The following is a 13170-nucleotide window of genomic DNA, read 5'->3' on the forward strand; positions in this document are numbered from 1 at the left end:
ATCCCTTCTTTCAGTCATTCAATAATTACCTAAGTCAGATATCCTCTTCTATGATACCCTATTCCAAGGCTTCCCCAACTTTAGTCTACAGAATGCTATTCAAAAAGATGTTACTACATGAAGGAGAAAAAAAATCCGAGAGTCAAATACATTCAACAAACATTCGCCAAGAGAACATTACATGCCAGGAACTATTCTAGGCCTTGGGGGTAAAACCGTGAACAATACAAAGTCTTTACCCACTGGATTATTCACAAGTGCTCAATTGTGTCTGTCTCTGTGCGACCCCGTGGACTGCGGTCTGCCAGGCTCCTCTGTTAATGGGATTTTGCAGGCAAGAATACTGGAATGGGTAGCCATTTCCTCTTCCAGGGGATCTCCCTGATCCAGGAATTGAACCTGAATCTCCTGCATGGCAGGCAGATTCTTTACCTCTCAGTCAGCAGGGAAGCCCCTCACCCATCTGAGCTTACTTCTAATGGGGGTGAGGGACAAAAAACAATGCGAGGATAACAGCGCTATGGAAAGTTAAAGCACTGCAGGAGAAACCAAAGTGCCAGGGTTAGGAGTGGGAGTTGTTCTTTTGTGTTTTGGTTAGTTTTTGCATGGTATATATTTTTCCATCTTTCTATTCTTTATCTTTACATTAAGAGTGGATTTTTCCTAGAGAACATATGGTTCCATCTTGACACTTTGATCCAATATGACCGTCTCTTTTCGTTGGTGACATGAGATGAGTACCGATGCACTTAGATTCAGCTCTACCACTTTATTCATCATTCCTTATTCCCTGTGCTTGTTTTGTCCTGACTGCCATTACTCTCATGATTCAGACATTTTTTTTGGTATCCAATAACCTAACTTATATTTTTATTTTTATATTGACTATTTGGCAATTAACTTTTTGTGTAATTTTTATTGGTTCTTCTAGAAATTATGAGATAATTACAAAGATGCACAAACACAGTTTACAGATACATAGATAAGTAAGTCAAGGTATGTCAAACCTTCTACGGTCATCTCAGAGTTTATATTTTATAAGTTACTAGGTTATACGAGTTCTTTATATATTCTGCAAAGTCTACATCAGCTATGATTAAAAATATTTTCTCCAGTGGGTTGCCTTCTCATATGGTTGACAGTGTCATTTGATGCACAGTTTTACGTTTTGATATAGTCTAAACGATCAATTTTTTCTTTTTGCTCACCTTTTGATGTCATATCCAAGAATCCTCTGACAAATCTCATGTCATACCCTGTGTTTTAGCTCTTACATTGAGGTCTTTGACTCATTTTTTAACTTATTCTATATATGGTATTAAGTAGGGGGTCTAAATTCATTCTCTTGCATGTGGGTTTTCAGTTTCCAAACACTATTTGGGGAGATTCTACCCCCACTGAATGGTCTTGCACCCTTGTTGAAAATAATGTGGCCACATACATGAAGTTTTTCTTTTAAGGCACTCTATGTGTGTGTATATATATATAAATAAATATATACACATTTATATATATATGTCTGCCTTTAAGCTGGTACCACACATTTTTTTAAATTTAACAATATATTTTATTTAACCTTATATATCCAAAATACTAGAATTTCTTTAAAAATGTTTCACTGACTTCTAGCTCCCATGGTTTTTGATGTTGATTTTGTTTTGTTTTGTTTTGTTCTTGATGGTTTTGATGTTGATATGGAGTTGTTCAAATTACTGTTCCCTTGTATGCAATGTATTTTTTTCCCCAAGTACTTTCTAAATTTTTTCTTTATTGATTTCCAGTTTAACTGCTATATGTTTATGAATGGTTTTCATTCAGTTTTATCCTGATTGGGGTTCAAGGAGTTTCTTTTATTTACAAACTTAAGTCATACATCAAGTTTGGGGAGTTTTCAACAAGTATGTCTTCCAAGTATTTTTCCTGCCCTAAAAAAATGTTAGATGGACATATATATTGGATATTTTTTACCATCCAATAAGACCCCAAGGTTTTGTTCCCTTCTTTTTAATCTCTATTCAACAAATTGACTACTTTCTAGTGATTTCAACTTCTGACATATCGATTCTGCTATTCAATCCAAGACATTTTTGATTCCAGATATGACACTATATCCATGTCAGAAATTTCAACAAATTTCTACATGATGTAATTAACTTGAGATATTTTGGAAAACTATTTACCTATGAGCTATTACCTGGGGAATAAGTAGACACAGGCTATCCCTTTTCCTAGAGTAACTTACGGGAGGAGAAGGGGATGACAGAGGATGAGATGGTTGGATGGTATTACGACTCGATGGACGTGAGTTTGAGTAAGCTCCCAGAGTTGGTGACGGACAGGGAGGCCTGGCGTGCTACAGTCCATGGGGTCACAAAGAGTCAGACATGACTGAGCAAGTGAACTAAACTGAGAGTAACTTACCATCCAATCATAAGTGGCTTTAATATTTCTCACTACTGAGGTATAGAACAAGAGAAATATTTAGGTATTTACCCATCTTTTTGTTAGTTTTTCCTTTTTATTTAAAAAATTCCAGATTTATTGATATACTGACATAACTAAGATCAAGGTGTATAATGTGATGATTTGACTCATGTATATACTGCAAACTGGTACCACAATAAGGTTAGTAGCACCTCTATCTATCACCATAAAAAAATTGTGTTTCTTTTTGTGGTGATAGATCTACTCTCTTAACCACTTTCAGCTCTCACAAATGAGAGCATTCAGGAGCTTGCCTTTTTATACAGTATGTTACAGTTCACAAAAGACAGCAGTTGTTTTTGTTTTGTTTTTACTTCTTACATTTTCTTTACTACACTTTAACCAACTAAAAAGGATAATAACATGATCAAAAACATCATTTAAAAGCCTCTCAGACTCTATGGTAGGCAGCTTGAGACAGTTTCCAGTCATCCCTACCCACAGTATACACACTCTCATTAACTACTCTTATTGAATACAGGCTAGACCTAGTGACTTTTTTAAAAAAAACATTTTATATTGGAGTATAGCTGATTAACAATGCTGTGATAATTTCAGGTGGACAGCAAACAGACTCAGCTATACATGTATACATTCACTTCCCAACTCCCCTCCCATCCAGACTGCCATGTAACACTGGAGCAGAGCTCCCTGTGCTATACAGTAGGACCTTGTTGGTTATTCATTTTAAATACAGCAGTGTTGGTACCACACATTTTGATTACTGTAGCTCTGTAGTAAGTTTTGAAATCAGAAAGTGTGAGACTTCTAAACTTTATTCTTCTTTTTCAAGACTGTTTTGGCCAAGGACTTCGGTCTAGTGGTTAAGAATCCACTGTGCAATGAAGGGGACTTGAGTTTGTCCCTGGCCAGGGAATTAAGATCCCACATACTGAGGAGCAACTAAACTGCAAACCACAAAAGAGAGTCCATGTGTCGTAATGGAAGATCCCACATGACGCAACTAAGACCCAATGCAGTCAAATAAATAAATATGCACGCGTGTGTGTGTGCATGTGTGTGTGTACAGATTTTTTTTTTTCTTTTGGAAAAAACATCCCTGGGATTTTGATACGAATTGCACTGAGTATGTAGATAACTTTGGGGATATTGGTATTTCAATAAGAATTCCAATCAATGAACATGGGATATTTTTCCATTTATCTGTGTCTTAATTTCTTTTAGCAACATTTTAGTTTTCAAGGTACAAATACTTTGTTTCCTTGGGTAAGTCTATTCCTAAGTATTTTATTCATTTGTATACTACCATAAATAAGACTGCCTTCATAACTTCTTTTTAGGACTGGTGATTGTTACTGTATGGAAACACAACTAATTTTTATGTGTTAATTTTCTATCCTGCAACTTTGTTGAATTTGATTATTAGTTCTAAAAGATTTTTTGTGGCATCTTTAGGTTTTCTAAATATAAAATCATGGTGTCTTCAAACAAAGATAATTTTGCTTCTTTTCCAATTTGGATATCTTTTATTTCTTTTTCATGCCTAATTGTCATGGCTAAAACTTCCATTACTATGCTGAACAGAAGTGGGGAAAGTAGGCAGTCTTGTTTTGTTCCTGATCTTAGAGGGAAAGCTTTTAGTCTTTTACCACTGAGTATGAAGTTAGTTGTGAACTTTTCTTTAAAACACTTTAAAACACGGAGGTAGTTTTTTTATTACTAGTTTGGTGAGTGATTTATCATAAAAGGTGCTGAATTCTGTCAAATGCTTTTTCTGTATCAATTAAAATAATCTTATTTTTTCCCCTTCTTTCTGTTAAAGTCCAACCGAATACCATGTAACATGTATGGCTAAGAAATAATTTATATCGGGAGGAGGGAGGAGGGTTCAGGATGGGGAACACATGTATACCTGTGGCGGATTCATTTTGATATTTGGCAAAACTAATACAATTATGTAAAGTTTAAAAATAAAATAAAATTTAAAAAAAAAGGAAATAATTTATATCAATAGCTCCAATTAGAAATTTGAAGAATTTTATCCATCAAAAGAAGGTTCAGATTTGCTCATTATCCCAAAAAGACAAGCAAACTAATCTGAGAAAGACCTTTAACATCCAACACTTAGTAAAAGAAAATACATCAAAGATTTCGATACACTGAGATATTCCATTCCTTCAAGGACTCGGAATAATCAACTCATCAGTATTTTAGCTAAAAAACGTATTACAAGTTCACTACATGAAGCAATACATTTCAAATTCTTAGTTCACATTTCATCAAACCAAGTATGAATATGTGCTTTAAACATTAGACATACATTTTTAAAAAATATTAAGAAAAATAACATATGTATGTTTCAACTTGAGTCCTGCAGTGTAATAAGTGACCACAAGATTTTGAAGTAGGTAGTTTTTCTTCCCTAAGCATGCTTTGGCATACATGAGACTTTATTCAACATATGAACCATTGGAAACATTTCCCCACGATTCTAAATAAGCCTCAGGTATTACCAAAGAAAGATAATAAAATGAACTGAGACTATCATTATGGTTTCTTGCTGATAGATACTGCTCACGAGATTCTGTTGTTGAACTGCAGGGCTACCGACTATGAAAGATAGTCAGATGTGCACTGCCAGCATTTTGATATATATCAGAAAGTAATGTAAAACAAATATATAACATTTAAAATTTTGGCAAATTAAAATTTAGAAATGTTTAAAGGTTTTTAACTATAAAGCTAAGGTCTTAAAACTACCCTGTATACAATTATATGAGGTGATAAAACCCCATATTCAGGGCTCATAAAATCTAAATTATGTAGAGAAATGTAAATATTGAAAATTACATTTAAAAAAATAAAGAAAATTTGAAGCCAATATAATACTCTACTAATTGGCCTCTAGCAAACTACTTCTACCCAACAGATGTTTTGAAATGATGCATAAATGTATATACATGAACATAACATTTAAAAATGATTTTTAAAGCTTCCACAAAGAAACATGGTGCTAACTAGAAATCACACTAAAAACTGGACAAAAGTAAAGATAAACAAATAATTTTTATAATACACAGTGGAAAAAATTTCAAGAAAAACAATTACTAGTTATATAATAAAAGAAAAAATTAGCAACCAATAATTGCGAGTTTAAGAGTGAAATACAAGGGGAAATATCTGACAGAGCTACTGTGCTACGGCTTTGATTTTCTATTTTCTTCTCCAAAAGTTAAGTTAGAAAAGATGTGTGGTGATGAACAATTTCTCCAAAAAGAAGCTAGGTGAATTAATTTTGGAAGCACTTCTTGAATCAGACCAACCCATGCCCTTACTGAATTTTTAATTTTGTTAGTTTAATATTAAAACAAAATTAAAAGATATCTTTCCCCATAGAACGTTAATATGTCAAAAGCTGTACTGTCCAAATGTGTTTCTTAAGCTAGTACACACTACTACTACTACTACTACTGCTAGTGTTTTAAATCGGGACATGGAGTTTCTATTGTGAACATATAAGAAAAATTAATATTCTTTTTAAAGGCCTTTTTTCTTTTAACCACTCAAGAAATATTTTAATTTTATGGTTAAAGGAAAGTGATAGGTAATACCTGTCATTTTATTTTTTCTAATTACTAACAAGAGATTAACTTATTTTATTTGTTGTTAGTCGTTCAGTTGTGTCTGACTCTTTGTAACCCCATGGACTGTAACTCGCCAGGCTCCTGTGTCCATGGAATTGCCAGGCAAGAATACTGGAGTGGGTAGCCTTTCCCTTTTCCAGGGGATCTTCCTGACCCAGGGATCGAACCAGGTCTCCTGCATTGCAGTCATATTCTTAACTGTCTGAGACACAAGGGAAGTCCTTTTATTTGTTGTAACAAATTCCTAAATGAAAACTGGGCAAATAGTATCATATATGGCCAGCTGCAACCTACTGCCTTGACCTTCATTCCTAGGGTTTCTTTGTTGCTATGACTCTTGATTAAGTGGCCTTGGGTTTACTTTTTAATTTTCCTAGTCATCAGTAAATTCACTTGTATGACATTACTGCCAAATGAGAATAGTTAAATTACTGTAAATTAATACGGATCATCAAAAAAGCAAAAGCTCCAGAAAAACACCTACTTCTGCTTTATTGCCTATGCCAAGCCTTTAACTGTGGGGATCACAACAAACTGTGTTAAATTCTTCAAGAAATGGGAATACCAGACCACCTGACCTGCCTCCTGATAAATCTGTATGCAGCTCAAGAAGCAACAGTTCGAACAGGACATGGAACAACAGACTGGTTCCAAATTGGGAAAGGAGTACATCAAGGCTGTACACTGTCACCCTGCTTATTTAACTTATAGAAGAGTACATCATGAGAAACACTGGGCTGGATGAAGCACAAGCTGGAATCAAGATTGCTGGGAGAAATATCAATAACCTCAGATATGCAGAGAGTTCCAGAAAAAATACTACTTCTGCTTTATATCTACTTCTGACACTACAGTTAAGGCAGAAAGCAAAGAACTAAAGAGCCTCTTGATGAAAGTGAAAGAGGAGAGTAAAAAAGTTGGCTTAAAACTCAACATTCAGAAAATTAAGATCATGGCATCTGGTCCCATCACTTCATGGCAAATAGATGGGGAAACAGTGACAGACTATCTTGGGGGGCTCCAAAATCACTGCAGATGGTGACTACAGCCATGAAATTAAAAGACACTTGTTCCTTGGAAGAAAAGTTATGACCAACCTAGAAAGCATATTAAAAAGCAGAGAGATTACTTTGCCAACAAAGGTCCATCTAGTCAAAGCTTTGGTTTTTCCAGTAGTCATGAATGGATGTGAGAGTTGGACCATAAAGGAAAGCTGAGCGCCGAAGAATTGATGCTTTTGAATGGTGGTGTTGGAGAAGACTCTTGAGAGTCCCTTGGACTGCAAGGAGATCCAACCAGTCCATCCTAAAGGAAATCAGTCCTGAATATTCATTGGAAGGACTGATGCTAAAGGTGAAACTCTCGAATACTTTGGACACCTGATGCGAAGAACTCACTCATTATAAAAGACCCTGATGCTGGGAAAGATTGAGGGCAGGAGGAGACGGGGACGACAGAGTATGAAATGGTTGATGTCAGAGATGGCATCACTGACTCAGTGGACATGAGTTTGAGTAAGCTCCGCGAGTTGGTGATGGACAGGTAAGCCTGGCATACTGCAGTCCATGGGGTTGCAAAGAGTCAAACATGACTGAGCAACTGAACTGAACTGAACTGAATGTGATGTAGCGTTGTGCCATGAAGAAAACCTTATATTTATAGACATTTACTTATGTTCATTGAATTTATCTTATTAAATATCATTACCATTTTAAAAAATTGAAACACAGTATTTAATAGCAATCAAAGATACAAAATATTTAGAATAACTATTAACAAAAAAAAAAAACAGAACTTAAAATTTTACACTAAAAACTATACTATAGTGTTGATAGAAATTAAAAATAACAGAAACAAGAGAGAGAATTACGATCATGGGTCATAAGACAAAATGATGTCAAAAGTCAATTGATCTATAGATTTAATGCAGTCGTATCTGACTCTCTGCGATCTCACAGACTATACAGTCCATGGAATTCTTCAGGCCAGAACACTGGAGCGGGTAGCCTTTCCCTTCTCCAGGGGATCTTCCCAACCCAGGGATCAAACCCAGGTCTCCTGCAATGCAGGCAGATTCTTTACCAGCTGAGCTACTAGGAAAGCCCAGATTTAATAAATTTCATTATAAATCCCAGTAAGATCAGTCCTGGGTGTTCACTGGAAGGACTGATGCTAAAGCTGAAACTCCAATACTTGGCCACCTCATGCAAAGCATTGACTCATTGGAAAAGACCCTGATGCTGGGAGGGATTGGGGGCAGGAAGAGAAGGGGACGACAGAGGATGAGATGGCTGGATGGCATCACCAACTCGATGGACATGAGTTTGAGTGAACTCCGGGAGTTGGTGATGGACAGGGAAGCCTGGTGTGCTGCGATTCATGGGGTCGCAACGAGTCGGACACAACTGAGCGACTGAACTGAATGAACTGAACTGAAGGTTTTTTTTTGTAGAAACTGACAACCTTTCAAAATTTACAAGGAAATGCAAAGGATATAGCATAAACAAAGCTTTTTTTTTTTTTAAGGAAGACTTCCAGTACTTTATTTTAAAGCTACAGAAATCAAGGGTGAGGTATTGGTAAACTGAGGGCCACAAAGACCCATGAACCAGGAGAGTTCAGAAGTGGGTCCACAAATACACAGTAAACTGATTGTCATTTGAGGTTGAAATTTGGTTGGGAAAGGATAGTTTTTTAATAACAAACATTGAAATATTTAATAAAAATGGAGGCAAATTAGATATACATGTGTTAAAAAAACATTCGTCTCTTAATCTCACATCATACATAAGAAATAATGCAAACGAGATCTCAGACTTATACATAAAGGCTAAAAATGAGAGGGGAGATCTTTGCAATAAAGGAGCAGGCCAAGATGGCTTAAATAATAACTCATGCTCTGAATCTAATAAAAAAAACCTCAACACAAGACAAAATGAAAATTATAATACAACTTCACTTAAATATATAGATATATATCTACTTGAATTCCGCAAGAGTAAAATATTACAAATATTTCCATTAAAATCAGAAACAACACAGTGTTGTCTTCTACCATGCCTACTATTGAACATCATAGTGTAACTTAATTCATGCAAAGAGAGAAGAGAAACGAGTAAGAGATAAAAATATTTGAAAATAAATCTGTCATAACTTCTGGATAATGCAATTAACTATACAAAAATCAAGCAAAGAAACCAAAAAACTATCAGATTTAAGAAAAGTTCACTGAGAAGGTCAAATACAAGAACAGAAAAGTCATTTGTTCTCCTATACACTAGTAATAATTAATTTTGAAAATATAACGAAAGGGACCATTCATAATGGCAAACGAAACTGAAAAGTACGTAAGAACGAATCTAGCAAGGAATGTTCAAGATTCCTTATGATTAGAAACTATAAGATATGAATATAATGCTACTGAAAGACAGGAAAAGAGTGGAGATGGAAATACACAAATTCCTATTACCCTAATCAAAATCCAAAAACAATTAACAGAACTTTACAATTTAATCCTAAAGTATACCTGGAAGATGAAATTTTTACTTTGTATATCTCAATATTATTTGAAAATTTACAAATACCTATTTGTGTCACTTGTCTAATAATTTTTTTCCAGGTCTATGGAGATATAATTGACATAGAATACTCTGTAAATTAAAGGTGCCAACAGGTACAAGAAAAAGATGTTGTTCAACATCAGTCATTATCAAGGAAATGTACATCAAATCTACAATGAGGTTACCACCTCAAACCTCTTAGAACTGCTATGAACAAAAAGACAAGACATAACAGGTGTTTGTGAGGATGTGGATAAAGGGAAACACTGTGCACTGCTGGTAAAGTAAACTGGTAATGTGAGCTATACCTTACATCTTTCTTACACACACACACATACATAAATGTGTCTGTGTTGTATATAAAATGGGATATTATTCAGCCATGAGAAAGGAAGAAATTCTGACATTTTTAACAATATGGATAAATCCTGAGGACATTATACAAAGTGTATACAAAGTGAAGGAATAATTTTTAATTAATAATCATTTTCCTACAGTTGTTGATCAAGTTCCAAATTTATATTTATATAAACTTCCTAATAAGAGAAAGTCTGTAACTACCAGACTAACTACTACCATAGTTATATTTATACTTCTTTATGATGTCTATTTACATGCAAATTACATTTATAACACTCAAGTAGTCTAGATTGTTGAGAATATCCATTTTATTTATCAGTTTGAAACAGGAATATAGAAAAAAACTACCAAATATATCATTTTCATATTTAGGAATTTCAATAGCATCCTCAGACTTAGTGAAATAATTTACCTTAGAGGGATGTAAAACCAAAATTCAGTGAAATAATTAAGAGTACTGCCTGCTTTATATGGCACTGCAGGACTGTATCCTGCAGGTCTGCAAGCTGAAACCAATGTAAAGCAATCTTGACAACTGGATCTGTAACTTATAAGAATTTTATAAAAAACATTTAATACTCTCTTATTACTGTCAGAAAAATATAGGTAGGAAAATGAAAAATGATAAAATTAACATTTATTTAATATACTGTACCATAAAACATCAGAGTCATTGAGAATTAACTGATCAGGAGTAGTCTGAATGGACCTGCCTTATTCTCATCATTTGAAGTATCAAGCAAGCGTCTTTAGGGCTTCCCACGTAGTGCTAGTGGTAAAGAATGTGCCCTCCAATGAAAGAGACATAAGAGACTTGGATTCAATTCCTGGGTTGGGAAAATCCCCTGCAGGAGGGCATGGCAACCCACTCCAGTATTCTTGCCTGGAGAATGCCATGGTCAGAGGAGCCTGGTGGGCTAAAGTGGGGTGGCAAAGAGTTAGACACAGCTGAAGCGACTGAGCATGCGTGCATGCAAGCATCTTGTATATTCCTTGGTAAATTAATTCTAAGTCTGGATCAGCTTCCAAGGTTGTGTCATTGGTACTTCTAATGTGGTGAATTATCTCCTAGAGTTCCTCTAATGTGAAGATTTTGGCAGCATCACTTCCTCTGGCGTTATCTTCAGCCTTTTCATCACAACCATTTTCCTCATTTATGTTGAAAAGCCTACCTTACTGAAGTGCCTCTAGCTACACGTTTGTGCATGCTCAGTCATGCCTGACTCTGCAATCCCATGGACTGTAACAGCCCGCCAGGCTCCTCTGTCCATGGCATTTCCCCGGCAGGATTTAGAGTCTCTCCAAAAGTGGCGGCATCAGCATGCCCACAGTCACCAACTTCTCCACAATTCCAGTTACATTCTACCTGAATTTCATTTCTAGTGTTATCACTTTTCATTTCCTTCCTGCATTTTTATCTTTGTTGATCAAATTCTTCTTTTAATCATTCATTTTGGTAAAATGTCAAGTGGGCTTCTCACTGGTAAACAAGGAGGGATCACTACTGCATGCTTTGCAGTCTGTACACAAGCTGAGCAACACACACAGTGACCAACTGCTAAAAATAACTTTGAAAGAAGTGACATGACATACGCATATTTGTTATATATATAGTGAGTTGAGGACTGGAGAGTTAATGATGAAACAGTATGCAATTACTAAGTCAATGTACCATGATAACTGAAATATAAACCTATTGTGAGGAGACTGGTGTTATTTAACTAAACTGTGGTGACTGAAATTCAAATCCCAAAGCCATGTAAAGCAAAGAACTACCTCTCCACAAACGCTATTATTATATGGTATAACATTGCGTGTGTGCTCAGTCACTCAGTCGTGTCCAACTATTTGTGGCCCCACAGACTGAAGTCTGCCAAGTTCCTCTGTCCATGGGAGTTTTCAGGCAAGAATACTGGATTGGGTTGCCATTACGAACTTCAGGGAATCTTCCTGACCCCAGGGACCAAACCTGTATCTCCTATGTCTTCTGCATTGCAGGTGAATTCTTTATCTGCCGAGCCACTAGGGAAGCCTTGGTTTAACATGAACAAATGAAAAATTTACCAAAAACTCTTCAACCTTTGCCTCCATTACCAAATGACATAAATCTAAATAAAAGAATCAAGCAAGTTCTACAGGTATAATTAGTCCTTGACTTTTACATATTGGGTTTTCACAACAACAAACTTTTGAACACAGTAAATTCATATCTATAATCATCCTTCGTAAATGGGATTTGGATTTTAGAATGGAGATTTCAGACTCTCATATGGTGGCACTGTCTGCTGGAAAACAGTACTGTTTCAGCTGTGTTTACACCCTACTACAGTAGAGTTTATTTTTGCAATTACGTGAATTTACTACATTTTGACCTGATACAAAAAGTTCTGGAAAACAAAATCAGCAATGGTGGTGAAAAAAGCAAAGTAGTAGTAAGAAAGACAAGGTCTGACAAATTTAATTCCACTGAGACAAGCAGACTCTTTAGCATCAGATAGTCACTGAATTAAGCCAGTTTTTTTCACTGTCAGTACAAACAATCAAAAAAAAAAAGGGCAAGACCCACACAAATTGCAAAAATATTCTTAAACATTATATAATCAGAAATTGCATTATATTTTTAATTCTGACAGTAGAACCCCTTACATAATAATATTTTAGACTACTATCTGAATTTTGCATTACAACAGAAAAGTAGAGAATGTTTTTACATCTCTTAATATTCATTAGAAGTTCTATGCTGATAAACTGAATAAACCATTTGTATTAGTAGTAAAGAAATTTGAAGATCAGAAGAAAGCATGCTCACAATTTTTAGGTCATAGAATGACCAAAAAAATATCCTTTAGCTCATTAGTATCCCTCTTTGTAGGAAGTCAAAATATTGTAGTATATAATCTTACTTTCTCTTCAAGGTGATTAGCACTCTCTATTTGACAAAAGAAATATTTGAGAAACAGAAAAGACAGAATTAGAACTCAAGTTTCTGAATTTTGTTACTTCATTACTTCTTCCAAAACATTTTAGACAGGAAATTCTAATAATAAAGGGTAGATGGGAATGCTTGATTTGGTAGTTAACATATTCTACAATATATATTTTTAGCATATCACTACTTGTCATTTATTCAAAAGTCAAAATGATCTAATTATTTTACCTAC

General features: G+C 35.1%; 1 protein-coding gene across 1 annotated transcript in view; it reads right to left on the reverse strand.

The window, feature by feature from the left end:
• AP3B1 (adaptor related protein complex 3 subunit beta 1) overlaps positions 1-13170 on the reverse strand; it is a 236805-nt gene that overhangs the window by 194550 nt on the left and 29085 nt on the right. The gene's annotated exons all lie outside the window — the stretch shown is intronic.

Source organism: Bos indicus, chromosome 10 (assembly GCF_029378745.1).
Source record: "Bos indicus isolate NIAB-ARS_2022 breed Sahiwal x Tharparkar chromosome 10, NIAB-ARS_B.indTharparkar_mat_pri_1.0, whole genome shotgun sequence".
NCBI lineage: Eukaryota > Metazoa > Chordata > Mammalia > Artiodactyla > Bovidae > Bos > Bos indicus.